The following is a 24831-nucleotide window of genomic DNA, read 5'->3' on the forward strand; positions in this document are numbered from 1 at the left end:
AACAGCGTGTAAGAGAGTGTAACAGAGTGTAAGAGAGTGTAAGAGACAGTAACAGAGTGTAGGAGAGTGTAAGAGACAGTAACAGAGTGTAAGAGACAGTAACAGAGTGTAAGAGACAGCAGCAGAGTGTAAGAGAGTGTAACATAGTGTAAGAGAGTGTAAGAGACAGTAGCAGAGTGTAATAGACAGTAACAGAGTGTAAGAGAGTGTTATAGACAGTAGCAGAGTTTAAGAGACAGTAACAGAGTGTAAGAGACAGTAACAGAGTGTAAGAGACAGTAACAGAGTGAAAGAGACAGTAGCAGAGTGTAGTAGAGTGTAGTAGAGTGTAAGACAGTGTCACATGGCATATACCGTCCTCTAGGATCACATAGTCCAGAATGATCTCAGTATACTGTGAACGTCTTTGGGGATCTCTTCGCGTAGACATCATAAACCTGTGTAAGAGACAGTAGCAGAGAGTAAGAGACGGTAACAGAGTATAGGAGACAGTAACAGAGTGTAAGAGAGTGTAACAGAGTGTAAGAGACAGTAACAGAGTGTAAGAGGGTGTAAGACAGTAGCAGAGTGTAAGAGAGTGTAAGAGAGTGTAAGAGACAGTAACAGAGTGTAAGAGACAGTAACAGAGTATATGAGACAGCAGCAGAGTGTAAGAGAGTGTAACAGAGTATAGGAGACAGTAACAGAGTATAGGAGACAGTAACAGAGTGTAAGAGACAGTAACAGAGTGTAAGAGACAGTAACAGAGTATATGAGACAGCAGCAGAATGTAAGAGAGTGTAACAGAGTATAGGAGACAGTAACGGAGTATAGGAGACAGTAACAGAGTGTAAGAGACAGTAACAGAGTGTACGAGACAGTAACAGAGTGTAAGATACAGTAACAGAGTGTATGACAGTGTAGTAGAGTGTAAGAGACAGTAACAGAGCGTAAGAGATAGTAGCAGAGTGAAAGAGACAGTAACAGAGTGTAAGAGACAGTAGCAGAGTGTAAGAGAGTGTAAGAGACAGTAACAGTGTGTAAGAGACAGTAACAGTGTGTAAGAGGGTGTAACAGCGTGTAAGAGAGTGTAACAGAGTGTAAGAGAGTGTAAGAGACAGTAACAGAGTGTAAGAGGGTGTAAGAGACAGTAGCAGAGTGTAGGAGAGGGTAAGAGAGTGTAAGATAGTGTAAGAGACAGTAACAGAGTGTAAGAGACAGTAACAGAGTATATGAGACAGCAGCAGAGTGTAAGAGAGTGTAACAGAGTGTAAGAGACAGTAACAGAGTGTACGAGACAGTAACAGAGTGTATGAGACAGCAGCAGAGTGTAAGAGAGTGTAACAGAGTATAGGAGACAGCAGCAGAGTGTAAGAGAGTGTAACAGAGTATAGGAGACAGTAACAGAGTGAAAGAGACAGTAACAGAGTGTAGGAGACAGTAGCAGAGTGTAAGAGACAGTAACAGAGGGTAAGAGACAGTAGCAGAGTGTAAGAGAGTGTAAGAGACAGTAACAGTGTGTAAGTGGGTGTAACAGCGTGTAAGAGAGTGTAAGAGAGTGTAAGAGAGTGTAAGAGAGTGTAAGAGACAGTAACAGAGTGTAAGAGGGTGTAAGAGACAGTAGCAGAGTGTAGGAGAGGGTAAGAGAGTGTAAGAGACAGTAACAGAGTGTAAGAGACAGTAACAGAGAATATGAGACAGCAGCAGAGTGTAAGAGAGTGTAACAGAGTATAGGAGACAGTTACAGAGTATAGGAGACAGTAACAGAGTGTAAGGGACAGTAACAGAGTGTACAAGACAGTAACAGAGTGTAAGATACAGTAACAGAGTGTATGACAGTGTAGTAGAGTGTAAGAGACAGTAACAGAGCGTAAGAGATAGTAGCAGAGTGTAAGAGACAGTAGCAGAGTGAAATAGACAGTAACAGAGTGTAAGAGACAGTAGCAGAGTGTCAGTGACAGTAACAGAATGTAAGAGACAGTAGCAGAGTGTAAGAGAGTGTAAGAGACAGTAACAGTGTGTAAGAGGGTGTAACAGAGTGTAAGAGAGTGTAACAGCGTGTAAGAGAGTGTAACAGATTGTAAGAGAGTGTAAGAGACAATAACAGAGTGTAGGAGAGAGTAAGAGACAGTAACAGAGTGTAAGAGACAGTAACAGAGTATATGAGACAGCAGCAGAGTGTAAGAGAATGTAACAGAGTATAGGAGACAGTAACAGAGTATAGGAGACAGTAACAGAGTGTACGAGACAGTAACAGAGTGTATGACAGTGTAGTAGAGTGTAAGAGACAGTAACAGAGCGTAAGAGATAGTAGCAGAGTGAAAGAGACAGTAACAGAGTGTAAGAGACAGTAGCAGAGTGTAAGTGACAGTAACAGAATGTAAGAGACAGTAGCAGAGTGTAAGAGAGTGTAAGAGACAGTAACATTGTGTAAGAGGGTGTAACAGAGTGTAAGAGAGTGTAACAGCGTGTAAGAGAGTGTAACAGATTCTAAGAGAGTGTAAGAGACAGTAACAGAGTGTAAGAGACAGTAACAGAGTATATGAGACAGCAGCAGAGTGTAAGAGAGTGTAACAGAGTATAGGAGACAGTAACAGAGTGTAAGAGACAGTAACAGAGTGTACGAGACAGTAACAGAGTGTATGACAGTGTAGTAGAGTGTAAGAGACAGTAACACAGCGTAAGAGATAGTAGCAGAGTGTAAGAGACAGTAGCAGAGTGAAAGAGACAGTAACAGAGTGTAGGAGACAGTAGCAGAGTGTAAGAGACAGTAACAGAGTGTAAGAGACAGTAGCAGAGTGTAAGAGAGTGTAAGAGACAGTAACAGTGTGTAAGAGTGTGTAACAGCGTGTAAGAGAGTGTAACAGAGTGTAAGAGAGTGTAAGAGACAGTAACAGAGTGTAAGAGGGTGTAAGAGACAGTAGCAGAGTGTAGGAGAGTGTAAGAGAGTGTAAGAGAGTGTAAGAGAGTGTAAGAGACAGTAACAGAGTTTAAGAGACAGTAACAGAGTATATGAGAAAGCAGCAGAGTGTAAGAGAGTGTAACAGAGTATAGGAGACAGTAACAGAGTATAGGAGACAGTAACAGAGCGTAAGAGATAGTAGCAGAGTGTAAGAGACAGTAGCAGAGTGAAAGAGACAGTAACAGAGTGTAGGAGACAGTAGCAAAGTGTAAGAGACAGTAACAGAGTGTAAGAGACAGTAAGAGAGTGTAAGAGAGTGTAACAGAGTATAGGAGACAGTAACAGAGTATAGGAGACAGTAACAGAGTGTAAGAGACAGTAACAGAGTGTAAGAGACAGTAACAGAGTGAACGAGACAGTAACAGAGTGTAAGATACAGTAACAGAGTGTATGACAGTGTAGTAGAGTGTAAGAGACAGTAACAGAGCGTAAGAGATAGTAGCAGAGTGTAAGAGACAGTAGCAGAGTGAAAGAGACAGTAACAGAGTGTAAGAGACAGTAGCAGAGTGTAAGAGACAGTAACAGAGTGTAAGAGACAGTAGCAGAGTGTAAGAGAGTGTAAGAGACAGTAACAGTGTGTAACAGGGTGTAACAGCGTGTAAGAGAGTGTAACAGCGTGTAAGAGAGTGTAATAGCGTGTAAGAGAGTGTAAGAGACAGTAACAGAGTGTAAGAGGGTGTAAGAGACAGTAGCAGAGTGTAGGAGAGTGTAAGAGAGTGTAAGAGACAGTAACAGAGTGTAAGAGACAGTAACAGAGTGTAAGAGACAGTAACAGAGTGTACGAGAGTGTAGTAGAGTGTAAGAGACAGTAACAGAGCATAAGAGACAGAAGCAGAGTGTAAGAGACAGAAGCAGAGTGAAAGAGAGAGTAGCAGAGTGTAAGAGACAGTAGCAGAGTGTAAGAGAGTGTAAGAGACAGTAACAGAGTGTAGGGGAGTGTAAGAGACAGTAACAGAGTGTAAGAGACAGTAACAGAGTGTAAGAGACAGCAGCAGAGTGTAAGAGAGTGTAACATAGTGTAAGAGAGTGTAAGAGACAGTAGCAGAGTGTAATAGACAGTAACAGAGTGTAAGAGAGTGTAAGAGACAGTAACAGAGTGTAAGAGACAGTAGCAGAGTGTAATAGACAGTAACAGAGTGTAAGAGAGTGTAAGAGACAGTAGCAGAGTGTAATAGACAGTAACAGAGTGTAAGAGAGTGTTATAGACAGTAGCAGAGTTTAAGAGACAGTAACAGAGTGTAAGAGAGTAACAGAGTGTAAGAGGGTGTAAGAGACAGTAGCAGAGTGTAGGAGAGTGTAAGAGAGTATAAGAGACAGTAACAGAGTGTAAGAGACAGTAACAGAGTGCAAGAGACAGCGGCAGAGTGTAAGAGAGTGTAAGAGACAGTAACAGAGTGTAAGAGAGTGTAACAGAGTGTAAGAGACAGTAACAGAGTGTACGAGACAGTAACAGAGTGTAAGAGACAGTAACAGAGTGTAAGAGACAGTAACAGAGTGTAGGAGAGTGTAGTAGAGTGTAAGAGACAGTAACAGAGCGTAAGAGACAGTAGCAGAGTGTAAGAGACAGAAGCAGAGTGAAACAGAGAGTAGCAGAGTGTAAGAGACAGTGGCAGAGTGTGAGAGACAGTAAGAGAGTGTAAGAGACAGTAACAGAGTGTAAGAGAGTGTAACAGCGTGTAAGAGAGTGTAACAGAGTGTAAGAGAGTGTAAGAGACAGTAACAGAGTGTAGGACAGTGTAAGAGACAGTACCAGAGTGTAAGAGACAGTAACAGAGTGTAAGAGACAGCAGCAAAGTGTAAGAGAGTGTAACATAGTGTAAGAGAGTGTAAGAGACAGTAGCAGAGTGTAATAGACAGTAACAGAGTGTAAGAGAGTGTTATAGACAGTAGCAGAGTTTAAGAGACAGTAACAGAGTGTAAGAGACAGTAACAGAGTGTAAGAGACAGTAACAGAGTGAAAGAGACAGTAGCAGAGTGTAGCAGAGTGTAGTAGAGTGTAAGAGAGTGTCACATGGCATATACCGTCCTCTAGGATCACATAGTCCAGAATGATCTCAGTATACTGTGAACGTCTTTGGGGATCTCTTCGCGTAGACATCGTAAACCTGTGTAAGAGACAGTAGCAGAGAGTAAGAGACGGTAACAGAGTATAGGAGACAGTAACAGAGTGTAAGAGAGTGTAACAGAGTGTAAGAGACAGTAACAGAGTGTAAGAGGGTGTAAGACAGTAGCAGAGTGTAGGAGAGTGTAAGAGAGTGTAAGAGACAGTAACAGAGTGTAAGAGACAGTAACAGAGTATATGAGACAGCAGCAGAGTGTAAGAGAGTGTAACAGAGTATAGGAGACAGTAACAGAGTATAGGAGACAGTAACAGAGTGTAAGAGACAGTAACAGAGTGTAAGAGACAGTAACAGAGTGTAAGAGACAGTAACAGAGTATATGAGACAGCAGCAGAATGTAAGAGAGTGTAACAGAGTATAGGAGACAGTAACGGAGTATAGGAGACAGTAACAGAGTGTAAGAGACAGTAACAGAGTGTACGAGACAGTAACAGAGTGTAAGATACAGTAACAGAGTGTATGACAGTGTAGTAGAGTGGAAGAGACAGTAGCAGAGTGAAAGAGACAGTAACAGAGTGTAAGAGACAGTAGCAGAGTGTAAGAGAGTGTAAGAGACAGTAACAGTGTGTAAGAGGGTGTAACAGCGTGTAAGAGAGTGTAACAGAGTGTAAGAGAGTGTAAGAGACAGTAACAGAGTGTAAGAGGGTGTAAGAGACAGTAGCAGAGTGTAGGAGAGGGTAAGAGAGTGTAAGATAGTGTAAGAGACAGTAACAGAGTGTAAGAGACAGTAACAGAGTATATGAGACAGCAGCAGAGTGTAAGAGAGTGTAACAGAGTATAGGAGACAGTAACAGAGTATAGGAGACAGTAACAGAGTGTAAGAGACAGTAACAGAGTGTACGAGACAGTAACAGAGTGTACGAGACAGCAGCAGAATGTAAGAGAGTGTAACAGAGTATAGGAGACAGTAACAGAGTATAGGAGACAGTAACAGAGTGTAAGAGACAGTAACAGAGTGTACGAGACAGTAACAGAGTGTAAGATACAGTAACAGAGTGTATGCCAGTGTAGTAGAGTGTAAGAGACAGTAACAAAGCGTAAGAGATAGTAGCAGAGTGGAAGAGACAGTAGCAGAGTGAAAGAGACAGTAACAGAGTGTAAGAGACAGTAGCAGAGTGTAAGAGAGTGTAAGAGACAGTAACAGTGTGTAAGAGGGTGTAACAGCGTGTAAGAGACAGTAACAGAGCGTAAGAGATAGTAGCAGAGTGTAAGAGACAGTAGCAGAGTGAAAGAGACAATAACAGAGGGTAGGAGACAGTAGCACAGTGTAAGAGACAGTAACAGAGGGTAAGAGACAGTAGCAGAGTGTAAGAGAGTGTAAGAGACAGTAACAATGTGTAAGAGGGTGTAACAGCGTGTAAGAGAGTGTAACAGAGTGTAAGAGGGTGTAAGAGACAGTAGCAGAGTGTAGGAGAGGGTAAGAGAGTGTAAGAGACAGTAACAGAGTGTAAGAGACAGTAACAGAGTATATGAGACAGCAGCAGAGTGTAAGAGAGTGTAACAGAGTATAGGAGACAGTAACAGAGTATAGGAGACAGTAACAGAGTGTAAGAGACAGTAACAGTGTGTAAGAGGGTGTAACAGTGTGTAAGAGAGTGTAACAGAGTGTAAGAGAGTGTAAGAGACAGTAACAGAGTGTAAGAGGGTGTAAGAGACAGTAGCAGAGTGTAGGAGAGTGTAAGAGAGTGTAAGAGTGTGTAAGAGACAGTAACAGAGTGTAAGAGACAGTAACAGAGTGTAAGAGACAGTAACAGAGTGTAGGAGAGTGTAGTAGAGTGTAAGAGACAGTAACAGAGCGTAAGAGACAGTAGCAGAGTGTAAGAGACAGAAGCAGAGTGAAACAGAGAGTAGCAGAGTGTAAGAGAGTGTAACAGCGTGTAAGAGAGTGTAACAGAGTGTAAGAGAGTGTAAGAGACAGTAACAGAGTGTAGGAGAGTGTAAGAGACAGTAACAGAGTGTAAGAGACAGTAACAAAGTGTAAGAGACAGCAGCAGAGTGTAAGAGAGTGTAACATAGTGTAAGAGAGTGTAAGAGACAGTAGCAGAGTGTAATAGACAGTAACAGAGTGTAAGAGAGTGTTATAGACAGTAGCAGAGTTTAAGAGACAGTAACAGAGTGTAAGAGACAGTAACAGAGTGTAAGAGACAGTAACAGAGTGAAAGAGACAGTAGCAGAGTGTAGTAGAGTGTAGTAGAGTGTAAGAGAGTGTAAGAGACAGTAACAGAGTGTAAGAGGGTGTAAGAGACAGTAGCAGAGTGTAGGAGAGTGTAAGAGAGTGTAAGAGACAGTAACAGAGTGTAAGAGACAGTAACAGAGTGTAAGAGACAGCAGCAGAGTGTAAGAGAGTGTAAGAGACAGTAACAGAGTGTAAGAGAGTGTAACAGAGTGTAAGAGACAGTAACAGAGTGTACGAGAAAGTAACAGAGTGTAAGAGACAGTAACAGAGTGTACGAGAGTGTAGTAGAGTGTAAGAGACAGTAACAGAGCATAAGAGACAGAAGCAGAGTGTAAGAGACAGAAGCAGAGTGAAAGAGAGAGTAGCAGAGTGTAAGAGACAGTAGCAGAGTGTAAGAGACAGTAGCAGAGTGTAAGAGAGTGTAAGAGACAGTAACAGAGTGTAAGGGAGTGTAAGAGACAGTAACAGAGTGTAAGAGACAGCAGCAGAGTGTAAGAGACAGCAGCAGAGTGTAAGAGAGTGTAACATAGTGTAAGAGAGTGTAAGAGACAGAAGCAGAGTGTAATAGACAGTAACAGAGTGTAAGAGAGTGTTATAGACAGTAGCAGAGTGTAAGAGACAATAGCAGAGTGTAAGATACAGTAGCAGAGTGTAAGAGACAGTAACAGAGTGTAAGAGACAGTAACAGAGTGTAAGAGACAGTAGCAGAGTGAAAGAGACAGTAGTAGAGTGTAAGAGAGTGTCACATGCCATATACCGTCCTCTAGGATCACATAGTCCCGAATGATCTCAGTATACTGTGAACGTCTTTGGGGATCTCTTCGCGTAGACATCGTAAACCTGTGTAAGAGACAGTAGCAGAGAGTAAGAGACAGTAACAGAGTATATGAGACAGTAGCAGAGAGTAAGAGAGTGTAACAGAGTATAGGAGACAGTAACAAAGTATAGGAGACAGTAACAGAGTGTAAGGGAGTGTAAGAGACAGTTACAGAGTGTAAGAGAGTGTAACAGAGTGTAAGAGACAGTAACAGAGTGTACGAGACAGTAACAGAGTGTAAGATACAGTAACAGAGTGTATGCCAGTGTAGTAGAGTGTAAGAGACAGTAACAGAGCGTAAGAGATAGTAGCAGAGTGTAAGAGACAGTAACAGAGTGTAAGAGACAGTAACAGAGTGCAAGAGACAGTAACAGAGTGTTAGAGACAGTAGCAGAGTGTAAGAGAGTGTAAGAGACAGTAACAGTGTGTAAGAGGGTGTAACAGCGTCTAAGAGAGTGTAACAGCGTGTAAGAGAGTGTAACAGAGTGTAAGCAAGTGTAAGAGACAGTAACAGAGTGTAAGAGGGTGTAAGAGACAGTAGCAGAGTGTAGGAGAGTGTAAGAGAGTGTAAGAGACAGTAACAGAATGTGAGAGACAGTAACAGAGTGAAACAGACAGCAGCAGAGTGTAAGAGAGTGTAAGAGACAGTAACAGAGTGTAAGAGAGTGTAACAGAGTGTAAGAGACAGTAACAGAGTGTACGAGACAGTAACAGAGTGTAAGAGACAGTAACAGAGTGTACGAGAGTGTAGTAGAGTGTAAGAGACAGTAACAGAGCGTAAGAGACAGTAGCAGAGTGTAAGAGACAGAAGCAGAGTGAAAGAGAGAGTAGCAGAGTGTAAGAGACAGTAGCAGAGTGTAAGAGACAGTAGCAGAGTGTAAGAGAGTGTAAGAGACAGTAACAGAGTGTAGGAGAATGTAAGAAACAGTAACAGAGTGTAAGAGACAGTAACAGAGTGTAAGAGAGTGTAACAGAGTGTAAGAGACAGTAACAGAGTGTAAGAGACAGTAACAGAGTATATGAGACAGCAGCAGAGTGTAAGAGAGTGTAACAGAGTATAGGAGACAGTAACAGAGTGTAAGAGCCAGTAACAGAGTGTACGAGACAGTAACAGAGTGTAAGATACAGTAACAGTGTATGACAGTGTAGTAGAGTGTAAGAGACAGTAACAGAGCGTAAGAGATAGTAGCAGAGTGGAAGAGACAGTAGCAGAGTGAAAGAGACAGTAACAGAGTGTAAGAGACAGTAGCAGAGTGTAAGAGAGTGTAAGAGACAGTAACAGTGTGTAAGAGGGTGTAACAGCGTGTAAGAGAGTGTAACAGAGTGTAAGAGAGTGTAAGAGACAGTAACAGAGTGTAAGAGGGTGTAAGAGACAGTAGCAGAGTGTAGGAGAGGATAAGAGAGTGTAAGATAGTGTAAGAGACAGTAACAGAGTGTAAGAGACAGTAACAGAGTATATGAGACAGCAGCAGAGTGTAAGAGAGTGTAACAGAGTATAGGAGACAGTAACAGAGTATAGGAGACAGTAACAGAGTGTAAGAGACAGTAACAGAGTGTACGAGACAGTAACAGAGTGTATGACAGTGTAGTAGAGTGTAAGAGACAGTAACAGAGCGTAAGAGATAGTAGCAGAGTGTAAGAGACAGTAGCAGAGTGAAAGAGACAGTAACAGAGTGTAGGAGACAGTAGCAGAGTGTAAGAGACAGTAACAGAGGGTAAGAGACAGTAGCAGAGTGTAAGACAGTGTAAGAGACAGTAACAGTGTGTAAGAGGGTGTAACAGCGTGTAAAAGAGTGTAACAGAGTGTAAGAGAGTGTAAGAGACAGTAACAGAGTGTAAGAGGGTGTAAGAGACAGTAGCAGAGTGTAGGAGAGGGTAAGAGAGTGTAAGAGACAGTAACAGAGTGTAAGAGACAGTAACAGAGTATATGAGACAGCAGCAGAGTGTAAGAGAGTGTAACAGAGTATAGGAGACAGTAACAGAGTATAGGAGACAGTAACAGAGTGTAAGAGACAGTAACAGAGTATAGGAGACAGTAACAGAGTGTAAGAGACAGTAACAGAGTGTACGAGACAGTAACAGAGTGTAAGATACAGTAACAGAGTGTATGACAGTGTAGTAGAGTGTAAGAGACAGTAACAGAGCGTAAGAGATAGTAGCAGAGTGTAAGAGACAGTAGCAGAGTGTAAGTGACAGTAACAGAATGTAAGAGACATTAGCAGAGTGTAAGAGAGTGTAAGAGACAGTAACAGTGTGTAAGAGGGTGTAACAGAGTGTAAGAGAGTGTAACAGAGTATAGGAGACAGTAACAGAGTATAGGAGACAGTAACAGAGTGTAAGAGACAGTAACAGAGTGTACGAGACAGTAACAGAGTGTACGAGACAGTAACAGAGTGTATGTCAGTGTAGTAGAGTGTAAGAGACAGTAACAGAGCGTAAGAGATAGTAGCAGAGTGTAAGAGACAGTAGCAGAGTGAAATAGATAGTAACAGAGTGTAAGAGACAGTAACAGAGTGTAAGAGACAGTAACAGAGTATATGAGACAGCAGCAGAGTGTAAGAGAGTGTAACAGAGTATATGAGACAGCAGCAGAGTATAGGAGACAGTAACAGAGTGTAAGAGACAGTAACAGAGTGTACGAGACAGTAACAGAGTGTATGACAGTGTAGTAGAGTGTAAGAGACAGTAACAGAGCGTAAAAGATAGTAGCATTGTGTAAGAGACAGTAGCAGAGTGAAATAGATAGTAACAGAGTGTAAGAGACAGTAACAGAGTGTAAGAGACAGTAACAGAGTGTAAGAGACAGCAGCAGAGTGTAAGAGAGTGTAACAGAGTATATGAGACAGCAGCAGAGTATAGGAGACAGTAACAGAGTGTAAGAGACAGTAACAGAGCGTAAGAGATAGTAGCAGAGTGTAAGAGACAGTAGCAGAGTGAAAGAGACAGTAACAGAGTGTAGGAGACAGTAGCAGAGTGTAAGAGACAGTAACAGAGTGTAAGAGACAGTAGCAGAGTGTAAGAGAGTGTAAGAGACAGTAACAGTGTGTAAGAGGGTGTAACAGCGTGTAAGAGGGTGTAACAGCGTGTAAGAGAGTGTAACAGAGTGTAAGAGAGTGTAAGAGACAGTAACAGAGTGTAAGAGGGTGTAAGAGACAGTAGCAGAGTGTAGGAGAGTGTAAGAGAGTGTAAGAGAGTGTAAGAGACAGTAACAGAGTATATGAGACAGCATCAGAGTGTAAGAGAGTGTAACAGAGTATAGGAGACAGTAACAGAGTATAGGAGACAGTAACAGAGTGTAAGAGACAGTAACAGAGTGTACGAGACAGTAACAGAGTGTAAGATACAGTAACAGAGTGTATGACAGTGTAGTAGAGTGTAAGAGACAGTGACAGAGCGTAAGAGATAGTAGCAGAGTGTAAGAGACAGTAGCAGAGTGAAAGAGACAGTAGCAGAGTGAAAGAGACAGTAACAGAGTGTAAGAGAGTGTAACAGAGTGTAAGAGACAGTAACAGAGTGTACGCGACAGTAACAGAGTGTAAGAGACAGTAACAGAGTGTACGAGAGTGTAGTAGAGTGTAAGAGACAGTAACAGAGCATAAGAGACAGTAGCAGAGTGTAAGAGACAGTAGCAGAGTGAAAGAGACAGTAGCAGAGTGTAAGAGAGTGTAAGAGAGTGTAAGAGACAGTAACAGAGTGTAAGAGACAGTAACAGAGTATATGAGACAGCAGCAGAGTGTAAGAGAGTGTAACAGAGTATAGGAGACAGTAACAGAGTATAGGAGACAGTAACAGAGTGTAAAAGACAGTAACAGAGTGTACGAGACAGTAACAGAGTGTACGAGACAGTAACAGAGTGTATGAGAGTGTAGTAGAGTGTAAGAGACAGTGACAGAGCGTAACAGATAGTAGCAGAGTGTAAGAGACAGTAGCAGAGTGAAAGAGACAGTAGCAGAGTGAAAGAGACAGTAGCAGAGTGAAAGAGACAGTAACAGAGTGTAAGAGACAGTAGCAGAGTGTAAGAGACAGTAACAGAGTGTAAGAGACAGTAGCAGAGTGTAAGAGAGTGTAACAGACAGTAACAGGGTGTAACAGGGTGTAACAGCGTGTAAGAGAGTGTAACAGCGTGTAAGAGAGTGTAACAGAGTGTAAGAGAGTGTAAGAGACAGTAACAGAGTGTAAGAGACAGTAACAGAGTATATGAGACAGCTGCAGAGTGTAAGAGAGTGTTACAGAGTATAGGAGACAGTAACAGAGTATAGGAGACAGTAACAGAGTGTAAGAGACAGTAACAGAGTGTACGAGACAGTAACAGAGTGTATGACAGTGTAGTAGAGTGTAAGAGACAGTAACAGAGCGTAAGAGATAGTAGCAGAGTGTAAGAGACAGTAGCAGAGTGAAAGAGGCAGTAACAGAGTGTAGGAGACAGTAGCAGAGTGTAAGCGACAGTAGCAGAGTCTAAGAGAGTGTAAGAGACAGTAACAGTGTGTAAGAGGGTGTAACAGCGTGTAAGAGAGTGTAACAGAGTGTAAGAGAGTGTAAGAGAGTGTAAGACACAGTAACAGAGTGTAAGAGGGTGTAAGAGACAGTAGCAGAGTGTAAGAGACAGTAACAGAGTGTAAGAGAGTGTAAGAGACAGTAACAGAGTGTAAGAGACAGTAACAGAGTATATGAGACAGCAGCAGAATGTAAGAGAGTGTAACAGAGTATAGGAGACAGTAACAGAGTATAGGAGACAGTAACAGAGTGTAAGAGACAGTAACATAGTGTACGAGACAGTAACAGAGTGTAAGATACAGTAACAGAGTGTATGACAGTGTAGTAGAGTGTAAGAGACAGTAACAGAGCGTAAGAGATAGTAGCAGAGTGGAAGAGACAGTAGCAGAGTGAAAGAGACAGTAACAGAGTGTAAGAGACAGTAGCAGAGTGTAAGAGAGTGTAGAAGACAGTAACAGTGTGTAAGAGGGTGTAACAGCGTGTAAGAGAGTGTAACAGAGTGTAAGAGAGTGTAAGAGACAGTAACAGAGTGTAAGAGGGTGTAAGAGACAGTAGCAGAGTGTAGGAGAGGGAAAGAGAGTGTAAGAGAGTGTAAGAGAGTGTAACAGAGTATAGGAGACAGTAACAGAGTATATGAGACAGCAGCAGAGTGTAAGAGAGTGTAACAGAGTATAGGAGACAGTAACAGAGTATAGGAGACAGTAACAGAGTGTAAGAGACAGTAACAGAGTGTACGAGACAGTAACAGAGTGTATGACAGTGTAGTAGAGTGTAAGAGACAGTAACAGAGCGTAAGAGATAGTAGCAGAGTGTAAGAGACAGTAGCAGAGTGTAAGAGAGTGTAAGAGACAGTAACAGTGTGTAAGAGGGTGTAACAGCGTGTAAGAGAGTGTAACAGAGTGTAAGAGAGTGTAAGAGACAGTAACAGAGTGTAAGAGGGTGTAAGAGACAGTAGCAGAGTGTAGGAGAGGGAAAGAGAGTGTAAGAGAGTGTAAGAGACAGTAACAGAGTGTAAAAGACAGTAACAGAGTATATGAGACAGCAGCAGAGTGTAAGAGAGTGTAACAGAGTATAGGAGACAGTAACAGAGTATAGGAGACAGTAACAGAGTGTAAGAGACAGTAACAGAGTGTACGAGACAGTAACAGAGTGTATGACAGTGTAGTAGAGTGTAAGAGACAGTAACAGAGTGTAAGAGACAGTAGCAGAGTGTAAGAGAGTGTAACAGACAGTAACAGGGTGTAACAGGGTGTAACAGCGTGTAAGAGAGTGTAACAGCGTGTAAGAGAGTGTAACAGAGTGTAAGAGAGTGTAAGAGACAGTAACAGAGTGTAAGAGACAGTAACAGAGTATATGAGACAGCTGCAGAGTGTAAGAGAGTGTAACAGAGTATAGGAGACAGTAACAGAGTATAGGAGACAGTAACAGAGTGTAAGAGACAGTAACAGAGTGTACGAGACAGTAACAGAGTGTATGACAGTGTAGTAGAGTGTAAGAGACAGTAACAGAGCGTAAGAGATAGTAGCAGAGTGGAAGAGACAGTAGCAGAGTGAAAGAGACAGTAACAGAGTGTAAGAGACAGTAGCAGAGTGTAAGAGAGTGTAAGAGACAGTAACAGTGTGTAAGAGGGTGTAACAGCGTGTAAGAGAGTGTAAGAGAGTGTAAGAGACAGTAACAGAGTGTAAGAGGGTGTAAGAGACAGTAGCAGAGTGTAGGAGAGGGAAAGAGAGTGTAAGAGAGTGTAAGAGACAGTAACAGAGTGTAAAAGACAGTAACAGAGTATATGAGACAGCAGCAGAGTGTAAGAGAGTGTAACAGAGTATAGGAGACAGTAACAGAGTATAGGAGACAGTAACAGAGTGTAAGAGACAGTAACAGAGTGTACGAGACAGTAACAGAGTGTATGACAGTGTAGTAGAGTGTAAGAGACAGTAACAGAGCGTAAGAGATAGTAGCAGAGTGTAAGAGACAGTAGCAGAGTGAAAGAGACAGTAACAGAGTGTAGGAGACAGTAGCAGAGTGTAAGAGACAGTAACAGAGGGTAAGAGACAGTAGCAGAGTGTAAGAGAGTGTAAGAGACAGTAACAGTGTGTAAGAGGGTGTAACAGCGTGTAAGAGAGTGTAACAGAGTGTAAGAGAGTGTAAGAGACAGTAACAGAGTGTAAGAGGGTGTAAGAGACAGTAGCAGAGTGTATGAGAGTGTAAGAGAGTGTAAGAGACAGTAACAGAGTGTAAGAGACAGTAACAGAGTGTAAGAGACAGCAGCAGAGTGTAAGAGAGTGTAAGAGACAGTAACAGAGTGTAAGAGACAGTAACAGAGTATATGAGACAGCAGCAGAGTGTAAGAGAGTGTAACAGAGTATAGGAGACAGTAACAGAGTATAGGAGACAGTAACAGAGCGTAAGAGATAGTAGCAGAGTGTAAGAGACAGTAGCAGGTTGAAAGAGACAGTAACAGAGTGTAAGAGACAGTAAGAGAGTGTAAGAGAGTGTAACAGAGTATAGGAGACAGTAACAGAGTATAGGAGACAGTAACAGAGTGTAAGAGACAGTAACAGAGTGTACGAGACAGTAACAGAGTGTAAGATACAGTAACAGAGTGTATGACAGTGTAGTAGAGTGTAAGAGACAGTAACAAAGCGTAAGAGATAGTAGCAGAGTGTAAGAGACAGTAGCAGAGTGAAAGAGACAGTAACAGAGTGTAAGAGACAGTAGCAGAGTGTAAGAGACAGTAACAGAGTGTAAGAGACAGTAGCAGAGTGTAAGAGAGTGTAAGAGACAGTAACAGTGTGTAACAGGGTGTAACAGGGTGTAACAGCGTGTAAGAGAGTGTAACAGCGTGTAAGAGAGTGTAACAGCGTGTAAGAGAGTGTAAGATACAGTAACAGAGTGTAAGAGGGTGTAAGAGACAGTAGCAGAGTGTAGGAGAGTGTAAGAGAGTGTAAGAGAGTGTAAGAGACAGTAACAGAGTGTAAGAGACAGTAACAGAGTGTAAGAGACAGCAGCAGAGTGTAAGAGAGTGTAAGAGACAGTAACAGAGTGTAAGAGAGTGTAACAGAGTGTAAGAGACAGTAACAGAGTGTACGAGAAAGTAACAGAGTGTAAGAGACAGTAACAGAGTGTACGAGAGTGTAGTAGAGTGTAAGAGACAGTAACAGAGCGTAAGAGACAGTAGCAGAGTGTAAGAGACAGAAGCAGAGTGTAAGAGAGTGTAAGAGACAGTAACAGAGTGTAAGAGACAGTAACAGAGTGTAAGAGACAGCAGCAGAGTGTAAGAGAGTGTAACAGAGTATAGGAGACAGTAACAGAGTATAGGAGACAGTAACAGAGTGTAAGAGACAGTAACAGCGTGTACGAGACAGTAACAGAGTGTATGACAGTGTAGTAGAGTGTAAGAGACAGTAACAGAGCGTAAGAGATAGTAGCAGAGTGGAAGAGACAGTAGCAGAGTGAAAGAGACAGTAACAGAGTGTAGGAGACAGTAGCAAAGTGTAAAATACAGGTACAGAGTGTAAGAGACAGTAGCAGAGTGTAAGAGAGTGTAAGAGACAGTAACAGTGTGTAAGAGGATGTAACTGCGTGTAAGAGAGTGTAACAGAGTGTAAGAGAGTGTAAGAGACAGTAACAGAGTGTAAGAGACAGTAACAGAGTATATGAGACAGCAGCAGAGTGTAAGAGAGTGTAACAGAGTAAAGGAGACAGTAACAGAGTATAGGAGACAGTAACAGAGTGTAAGAGACAGTAACAGAGTGTACGAGACAGTAACAGAGTGTATGACAGTGTAGTAGAGTGTAAGAGACAGTAACAGAGCGTAAGAGATAGTAGCAGAGTGTAAGAGACAGTAGCAGAGTGAAAGAGACAGTAACAGAGTGTAAGAGGGTGTAAGAGACAGTAGCAGAGTGTAGGAGAGGGAAAGAGAGTGTAAGAGAGTGTAAGAGACAGTAACAGAGTGTAAAAGACAGTAACAGAGTATATGAGACAGCAGCAGAGTGTAAGAGAGTGTAACAGAGTATAGGAGACAGTAACAGAGTATAGGAGACAGTAACAGAGTGTAAGAGACAGTAACAGAGTGTACGAGACAGTAACAGAGTGTATGACAGTGTAGTAGAGTGTAAGAGACAGTAACAGAGCGTAAGAGATAGTAGCAGAGTGTAAGAGACAGTAGCAGAGTGAAAGAGACAGTAACAGAGTGTAGGAGACAGTAGCAGAGTGTAAGAGACAGTAACAGAGGGTAAGAGACAGTAGCAGAGTGTAAGAGAGTGTAAGAGACAGTAACAGTGTGTAAGAGGGTGTAACAGCGTGTAAGAGAGTGTAACAGAGTGTAAGAGAGTGTAAGAGACAGTAACAGAGTGTAAGAGGGTGTAAGAGACAGTAGCAGAGTGTATGAGAGTGTAAGAGAGTGTAAGAGACAGTAACAGAGTGTAAGAGACAGTAACAGAGTGTAAGAGACAGCAGCAGAGTGTAAGAGAGTGTAAGAGACAGTAACAGAGTGTAAGAGACAGTAACAGAGTATATGAGACAGCAGCAGAGTGTAAGAGAGTGTAACAGAGTATAGGAGACAGTAACAGAGTATAGGAGACAGTAACAGAGCGTAAGAGATAGTAGCAGAGTGTAAGAGACAGTAGCAGGTTGAAAGAGACAGTAACAGAGTGTAAGAGACAGTAAGAGAGTGTAAGAGAGTGTAACAGAGTATAGGAGACAGTAACAGAGTATAGGAGACAGTAACAGAGTGTAAGAGACAGTAACAGAGTGTACGAGACAGTAACAGAGTGTAAGATACAGTAACAGAGTGTATGACAGTGTAGTAGAGTGTAAGAGACAGTAACAAAGCGTAAGAGATAGTAGCAGAGTGTAAGAGACAGTAGCAGAGTGTAAGAGACAGTAACAGAGTGTAAGAGACAGTAGCAGAGTGTAAGAGAGTGTAAGAGACAGTAACAGTGTGTAACAGGGTGTAACAGGGTGTAACAGCGTGTAAGAGAGTGTAACAGCGTGTAAGAGAGTGTAACAGCGTGTAAGAGAGTGTAAGATACAGTAACAGAGTGTAAGAGGGTGTAAGAGACAGTAGCAGAGTGTAGGAGAGTGTAAGAGAGTGTAAGAGAGTGTAAGAGACAGTAACAGAGTGTAAGAGACAGCAGCAGAGTGTAAGAGAGTGTAAGAGACAGTAACAGAGTGTAAGAGAGTGTAACAGAGTGTAAGAGACAGTAACAGAGTGTACGAGAAAGTAACAGAGTGTAAGAGACAGTAACAGAGTGTACGAGAGTGTAGTAGAGTGTAAGAGACAGTAACAGAGCGTAAGAGACAGTAGCAGAGTGTAAGAGACAGAAGCAGAGTGTAAGAGAGTGTAAGAGACAGTAACAGAGTGTAAGAGACAGTAACAGAGTGTAAGAGACAGCAGCAGAGTGTAAGAGAGTGTAACAGAGTATAGGAGACAGTAACAGAGTATAGGAGACAGTAACAGAGTGTAAGAGACAGTAACAGCGTGTACGAGACAGTAACAGAGTGTATGACAGTGTAGTAGAGTGTAAGAGACAGTAACAGAGCGTAAGAGATAGTAGCAGAGTGGAAGAGACAGTAGCAGAGTGAAAGAGACAGTAACAGAGTGTAGGAGACAGTAGCAAAGTGTAAAATACAGTAACAGAGTGTAAGAGACAGTAGCAGAGTGTAAGAGAGTGTAAGAGACAGTAACAGTGTGTAAGAGGATGTAACTGCGTGTAAGAGAGTGTAACAGAGTGTAAGAGAGTGTAAGAGACAGTAACAGAGTGTAAGAGACAGTAACAGAGTATATGAGACAGCAGCAGAGTGTAAGAGAGTGTAACAGAGTAAAGGAGACAGTAACAGAGTATAGGAGACAGTAACAGAGTGTAAGAGACAGTAACAGAGTGTACGAGACAGTAACAGAGTGTATGACAGTGTAGTAGAGTGTAAGAAACAGTAACAGAGCGTAAGAGATAGTAGCAGAGTGTAAGAGACAGTAGCAGAGTGAAAGAGACAGTAACAGAGTGTAGGAGACAGTAGCAGAGTGTAAGAGACAGTAGCAGAGTGTAAGAGACAGTAACAGAGTGTAAGAGAGTGTAACAGAGTGTAAGAGACAGTAACAGAGTGTACGAGAGTGTAGGAGAGTGTAAGAGACAGTAACAGAGCGTAAGAGACAGAAGCAGAGTGAAATAGAGAGTAGCAGAGTGTAAGAGACAGTAGCAGAGTGTAAGAGACAGTAGCAGAGTATAAGAGAGTGTAAGAGACAGTAACAGAATGTAAGAGAGTGTAACAGCGTGTAAGAGAGTGTAACAGCGTGTAAGAGAGTGTAACAGACTGTAAGAGAGTGTAAGAGACAGTAACAGAGTGTAGGAGAGTGTAAGAGACAGTAACAGAGTGTAAGAGACAGTAACAGAGTGTAAGAGACAGCAGCAGAGTGTAAGAGAGTGTAACATAGTGTAAGAGAGTGTAAGAGACAGTAGCAGAGTGTAATAGAAAGTAACAGAGTGTAAGAGAGTGTAAGAGACAGTAGCAGAGTGTAATAGACAGTAACAGAGTGTAAGAGAGTGTTATAGACAGTAGCAGAGTTTAAGAGACAGTAACAGAGTGTAAGAGAGTAACAGAGTGTAAGAGGGTGTAAGAGACAGTAGCAGAGTGTAGGAGAGTGTAAGAGAGTGTAAGAGACAGTAACAGAGTGTAAGAGACAGTAACAGAGTGTAAGAGACAGCAGCAGAGTGTAAGAGAGTGTAAGAGACAGTAACAGAGTGTAAGAGAGTGTAACAGAGTGTAAGAGACAGTAACAGAGTGTATGAGACAGTAACAGAGTGTACGAGACAGTAACAGAGTGTAAGAGACAGTAACAGAGTGTAGGAGAGTGTAGGAGAGTGTAGTAGAGTGTAAGAGACAGTAACAGAGCGTAAGAGACAGTAGCAGAGTGTAAGAGACAGAAGCAGAGTGAAACAGAGAGTAGCAGAGTGTGAGAGACAGTGGCAGAGTGTGAGAGACAGTAGCAGAGTGTAAGAGAGTGTAAGAGACAGTAACAGAGTGTAAGAGAGTGTAACAGCGTGTAAGAGAGTGTAACAGAGTGTAAGAGAGTGTAAGAGACAGTAACAGGGTGTAGGAGAGTGTAAGAGACAGTAACAGAGTGTAAGAGACAGTAACAGAGTGTAAGAGACAGCAGCAGAGTGTAAGAGAGTGTAACATAGTGTAAGAGAGTGTAAGAGACAGTAGCAGAGTGTAATAGACAGTAACAGAGTGTAAGAGAGTGTTATAGACAGTAGCAGAGTTTAAGAGACAGTAACAGAGTGTAAGAGACAGTAACAGAGTGTAAGAGACAGTAACAGAGTGAAAGAGACAGTAGCAGAGTGTAGTAGAGTGTAGTAGAGTGTAAGAGAGTGTCACATGGCATATACCGTCCTCTAGGATCACATAGTCCAGAATGATCTCAGTATACTGTGAACGTCTTTGGGGATCTCTTCGCGTAGACATCGTAAACCTGTGTAAGAGACAGTAGCAGAGAGTAAGAGACGGTAACAGAGTATAGGAGACAGTAACAGAGTGTAAGAGAATGTAAGAGACAGTAACAGAGTGTAAGAGAGTGTAACAGAGTGTAAGAGACAGTAACAGAGTGTAAGAGGGTGTAAGACAGTAGCAGAGTGTAGGAGAGTGTAAGAGAGTGTTAGAGAGTGTAAGAGACAGTAACAGAGTGTAAGAGACAGTAACAGAGTATATGAGACAGCAGCAGAGTGTAAGAGAGTGTAACAGAGTATAGGAGACAGTAACAGAGTATAGGAGACAGTAACAGAGTGTAAGAGACAGTAACAGAGTGTAAGAGACAGTAACAGAGTATATGAGACAGCAGCAGAGTGTAAGAGAGTGTAACAGAGTATAGGAGACAGTAACAGAGTATAGGAGACAGTAACAGAGTGTAAGAGAGTGTAAGAGACAGTAACAGAGTGTAGGAGAGTGTAAGAGACAGTAACAGAGTGTAAGAGACAGTAACAGAGTGTAAGAGACAGCAGCAGAGTGTAAGAGAGTGTAACATAGTGTAAGAGAGTGTAAGAGACAGTAGCAGAGTGTAATAGAAAGTAACAGAGTGTAAGAGAGTGTAAGAGACAGTAGCAGCGTGTAATAGACAGTAACAGAGTGTAAGAGAGTGTTATAGACAGTAGCAGAGTTTAAGAGACAGTAACAGAGTGTAAGAGAGTAACAGAGTGTAAGAGGGTGTAAGAGACAGTAGCAGAGTGTAGGAGAGTGTAAGAGAGTGTAAGAGACAGTAACAGAGTGCAAGAGACAGTAACAGAGTGTAAGAGACAGTAACAGAGTGTAAGAGACAGCAGCAGAGTGTAAGAGAGTGTAAGAGACAGTAACAGAGTGTAAGAGAGTGTAACAGAGTGTAAGAGACAGTAACAGAGTGTACGAGACAGTAACAGAGTGTAAGAGACAGTAACAGAGTGTAGGAGAGTGTAGTAGAGTGTAAGAGACAGTAACAGAGCGTAAGAGACAGTAGCAGAGTGTAAGAGACAGAAGCAGAGTGAAACAGAGTAGCAGAGTGTAAGAGACAGTGGCAGAGTGTGAGAGACAGTAGCAGAGTGTAAGAGAGTGTAAGAGACAGTAACAGAGTGTAAGAGAGTGTAACAGCATGTAAGAGAGTGTAACAGAGTGTAAGAGAGTGTAAGAGACAGTAACAGAGTGTAGGAGAGTGTAAGAGACAGTAACAGAGTGTAAGAGACAGTAACAGAGTGTAAGAGACAGCAGCAGAGTGTAAGAGAGTGTAACATAGTGTAAGAGAGTGTAAGAGACAGTAGCAGAGTGTAATAGACAGTAACAGAGTGTAAGAGAGTGTTATAGACAGTAGCAGAGTTTAAGAGACAGTAACAGAGTGTAAGAGACAGTAACAGAGTGTAAGAGACAGTAACAGAGTGAAAGAGACAGTAGCAGAGTGTAGTAGAGTGTAGTAGAGTGTAAGACAGTGTCACATGGCATATACCGTCCTCTAGGATCACATAGTCCAGAATGATCTCAGTATACTGTGAACGTCTTTGGGGATCTCTTCGCGTAGACATCGTAAACCTGTGTAAGAGACAGTAGCAGAGAGTAAGAGACGGTAACAGAGTATAGGAGACAGTAACAGAGTGTAAGAGAATGTAAGAGACAGTAACAGAGTGTAAGAGAGTGTAACAGAGTGTAAGAGACAGTAACAGAGTGTAAGAGGGTGTAAGGCAGTAGCAGAGTGTAGGAGAGTGTAAGAGAGTGTAAGAGAGTGTGAGTGACAGTAACAGAGTGTAAGAGACAGTAACAGAGTATATGAGACAGCAGCAGAGTGTAAGAGAGTGTAACAGAGTATAGGAGACAGTAACAGAGTATAGGAGACAGTAACAGAGTGTAAGAGACAGTAACAGAGTATATGAGACAGCAGCAGAATGTAAGAGAGTGTAACAGAGTATAGGAGACAGTAACAGAGTATAGGAGACAGTAACAGAGTGTAAGAGACAGTAACAGAGTGTACGAGACAGTAACAGAGTGTAAGATACAGTAACAGAGTGTATGACAGTGTAGTAGAGTGTAAGAGACAGTAACAGAGCGTAAGAGATGGTAGCAGAGTGGAAGAGACAGTAGCAGAGTGAAAGAGACAGTAACAGAGTGTAAGAGACAGTAGCAGAGTGTCAGAGAGTGTAAGAGACAGTAACAGTGTGTAAGAGGGTGTAACAGCGTGTAAGAGAGTGTAACAGAGTGTAAGAGAGTATAAGAGACAGTAACAGAGTGTAAGAGGGTGTAAGAGACAGTAGCAGAGTGTAGGAGAGGGTAAGAGAGTGTAAGATAGTGTAAGAGACAGTAACAGAGTGTAAGAGACAGTAACAGAGTATATGAGACAGCAGCAGAGTGTAAGAGAGTGTAACAGAGTATAGGAGACAGTAACAGAGTATAGGAGACAGTAACAGAGTGTAAGAGACAGTAACAGAGTGTACGAGACAGTAACAGAGTGTATGACAGTGTAGTAGAGTGTAAGTGACAGTAACAGAGCGTAAGAGATAGTAGCAGAGTGTAAGAGACAGTAGCAGAGTGAAAGGCACAGTAACAGAGTGTAGGAGACAGTAGCAGAGTGTAAGAGACAGTAGCAGAGTGTAAGAGACAGTAACAGAGTGTAAGAGACAGTAGCAGAGTGTAAGAGTGTAAGACACAGTAACAGTGTGTAAGAGGGTGTAACAGCATGTAAGAGAGTGTAACAGAGTGTAAGAGAGTGTAAGAGACAGTAACAGAGTGTAAGAGGGTGTAAGAGACAGTAGCAGAGTGTATGAGAGTGTAAGAGAGTGTAAGAGACAGTAACAGAGTGTAAGAGACAGTAACAGAGTGTAAGAGACAGCAGCAGAGTGTAAGAGAGTGTAAGAGACAGTAACAGAGTGTAAGAGAGTGTAACAGAGTGTAAGAGACAGTAACAGAGTGTACGCGACAGTAACAGAGTGTAAGAGACAGTAACAGAGTGTACGAGAGTGTAGTAGAATGTAAGAGACAGTAACAGAGCGTAAGAGACAGTAGCAGAGTGTAAGAGACAGAAGCAGAGTGAAAGAGAGAGGAGCAGAGTGTAAGAGACAGTAGCAGAGTGTAAGAGACAGTAGCAGAGTATAAGAGAGTGTAAGAGACAGTAACAGAATGTAAGAGTGTGTAACAGCGTGTAAGAGAGTGTAACAGAGTGTAAGAGAGTGTAAGAGACAGTAACAGAGTGTAGGAGAGTGTAAGAGATAGTAACAGAGTGTAAGAGACAGTAACAGAGTGTAAGAGACAGCAGCAGAGTGTAAGGGAGTGTAATATAGTGTAAGAGACAGTAACAGAGCGTAAGAGACAGTAGCAGAGTGTAAGAGACAGAAGCAGAGTGAAACAGAGAGTAGCAGAGTGTAAGAGACAGTAGCAGAGTGTAAGAGACAGTAGCAGAGTATAAGAGAGTGTAAGAGACAGTAACAGAGTGTAAGAGAGTGTAACAGAGTGTAAGAGACAGTAACAGAGTGTACGAGACAATAACAGAGTGTAAGAGACAGTAACAGAGTGTACGAGAGTGTAGTAGAGTGTAAGAGACAGTAACAGAGCGTAAGAGACAGTAGCAGAGTGTAAGAGACAGAAGCAGAGTGTAAGAGACAGCAGCAAAGTGTAAGAGAGTGTAACATAGTGTAAGAGAGTGTAAGAGACAGTAGCAGAGTGTAGGAGAGTGTAAGAGACAGTAACAGAGTGTAAGAGACAGTAACAGAGTGTAAGAGAGTGTAAGAGACAGTAACAGAGTGTACGCGACAGTAACAGAGTGTAAGAGACAGTAACAGAGTGTACGAGAGTGTAGTAGAGTGTAAGAGACAGTAACAGAGCATAAGAGACAGTAGCATAGTGTAAGAGACAGTAGCAGAGTGAAAGAGACAGTATCAGAGTGTAAGAGAGTGTAAGAGAGTGTAAGAGACAGTAACAGAGTGTAAGAGACAGTAACAGAGTATATGAGACAGCAGCAGAGTGTAAGAGAGTGTAACAGAGTATAGGAGACAGTAACAGAGTATTGGAGACAGTAACAGAGTGTAAGAGACAGTAACAGAGTGTAAGAGACAGTAACAGAGTGTACGAGACAGTAACAGAGTGTATGACAGTGTAGTAGAGTGTAAGAGACAGTGACAGAGCGTAAGAGATAGTAGCAGAGTGTAAGAGACAGTAGCAGAGTGAAAGAAACAGTAGCAGAGTGAAAGAGACAGTAACAGAGTGTACGCGACAGTAACAGAGTGTAAGAGACAGTAACAGAGTGTACGAGAGTGTAGTAGAGTGTAAGAGACAGTAACAGAGCATAAGAGACAGTAGCAGAGTGTAAGAGACAGTAGCAGAGTGAAAGAGACAGTAGCAGAGTGTAAGAGAGTGTAAGAGAGTGTAAGAGACAGTAACAGAGTGTAAGAGACAGTAACAGAGTATATGAGACAGCAGCAGAGTGTAAGAGAGTGTAACAGAGTATAGGAGACAGTAACAGAGTGTAAGAGACAGTAACAGAGTGTACGAGACAGTAACAGAGTGTAAGATACAGTAACAGAGTGTATGACAGTGTAGTAGAGTGTAAGAGACAGTGACAGAGCATAAGAGATAGTAGCAGAGTGTAAGAGACAGTAGCAGAGTGAAAGAGACAGTAGCAGAGTGAAAGAAACAGTAACAGAGTGTAAGAGACAGTAGCAGAGTGTAAGAGACAGTAACAGAGTGTAAGAGACAGTAACAGTGTGTAACAGGGTGTAACAGCGTGTAAGAGAGTGTAACAGCGTGTAAGAGAGTGTAAGAGAGTGTAAGAGACAGTAACAGA

This window comes from Spea bombifrons, chromosome 13 (assembly GCF_027358695.1).
Source record: "Spea bombifrons isolate aSpeBom1 chromosome 13, aSpeBom1.2.pri, whole genome shotgun sequence".
In the NCBI taxonomy this organism is placed as follows: Eukaryota; Metazoa; Chordata; class Amphibia; order Anura; family Pelobatidae; genus Spea; species Spea bombifrons.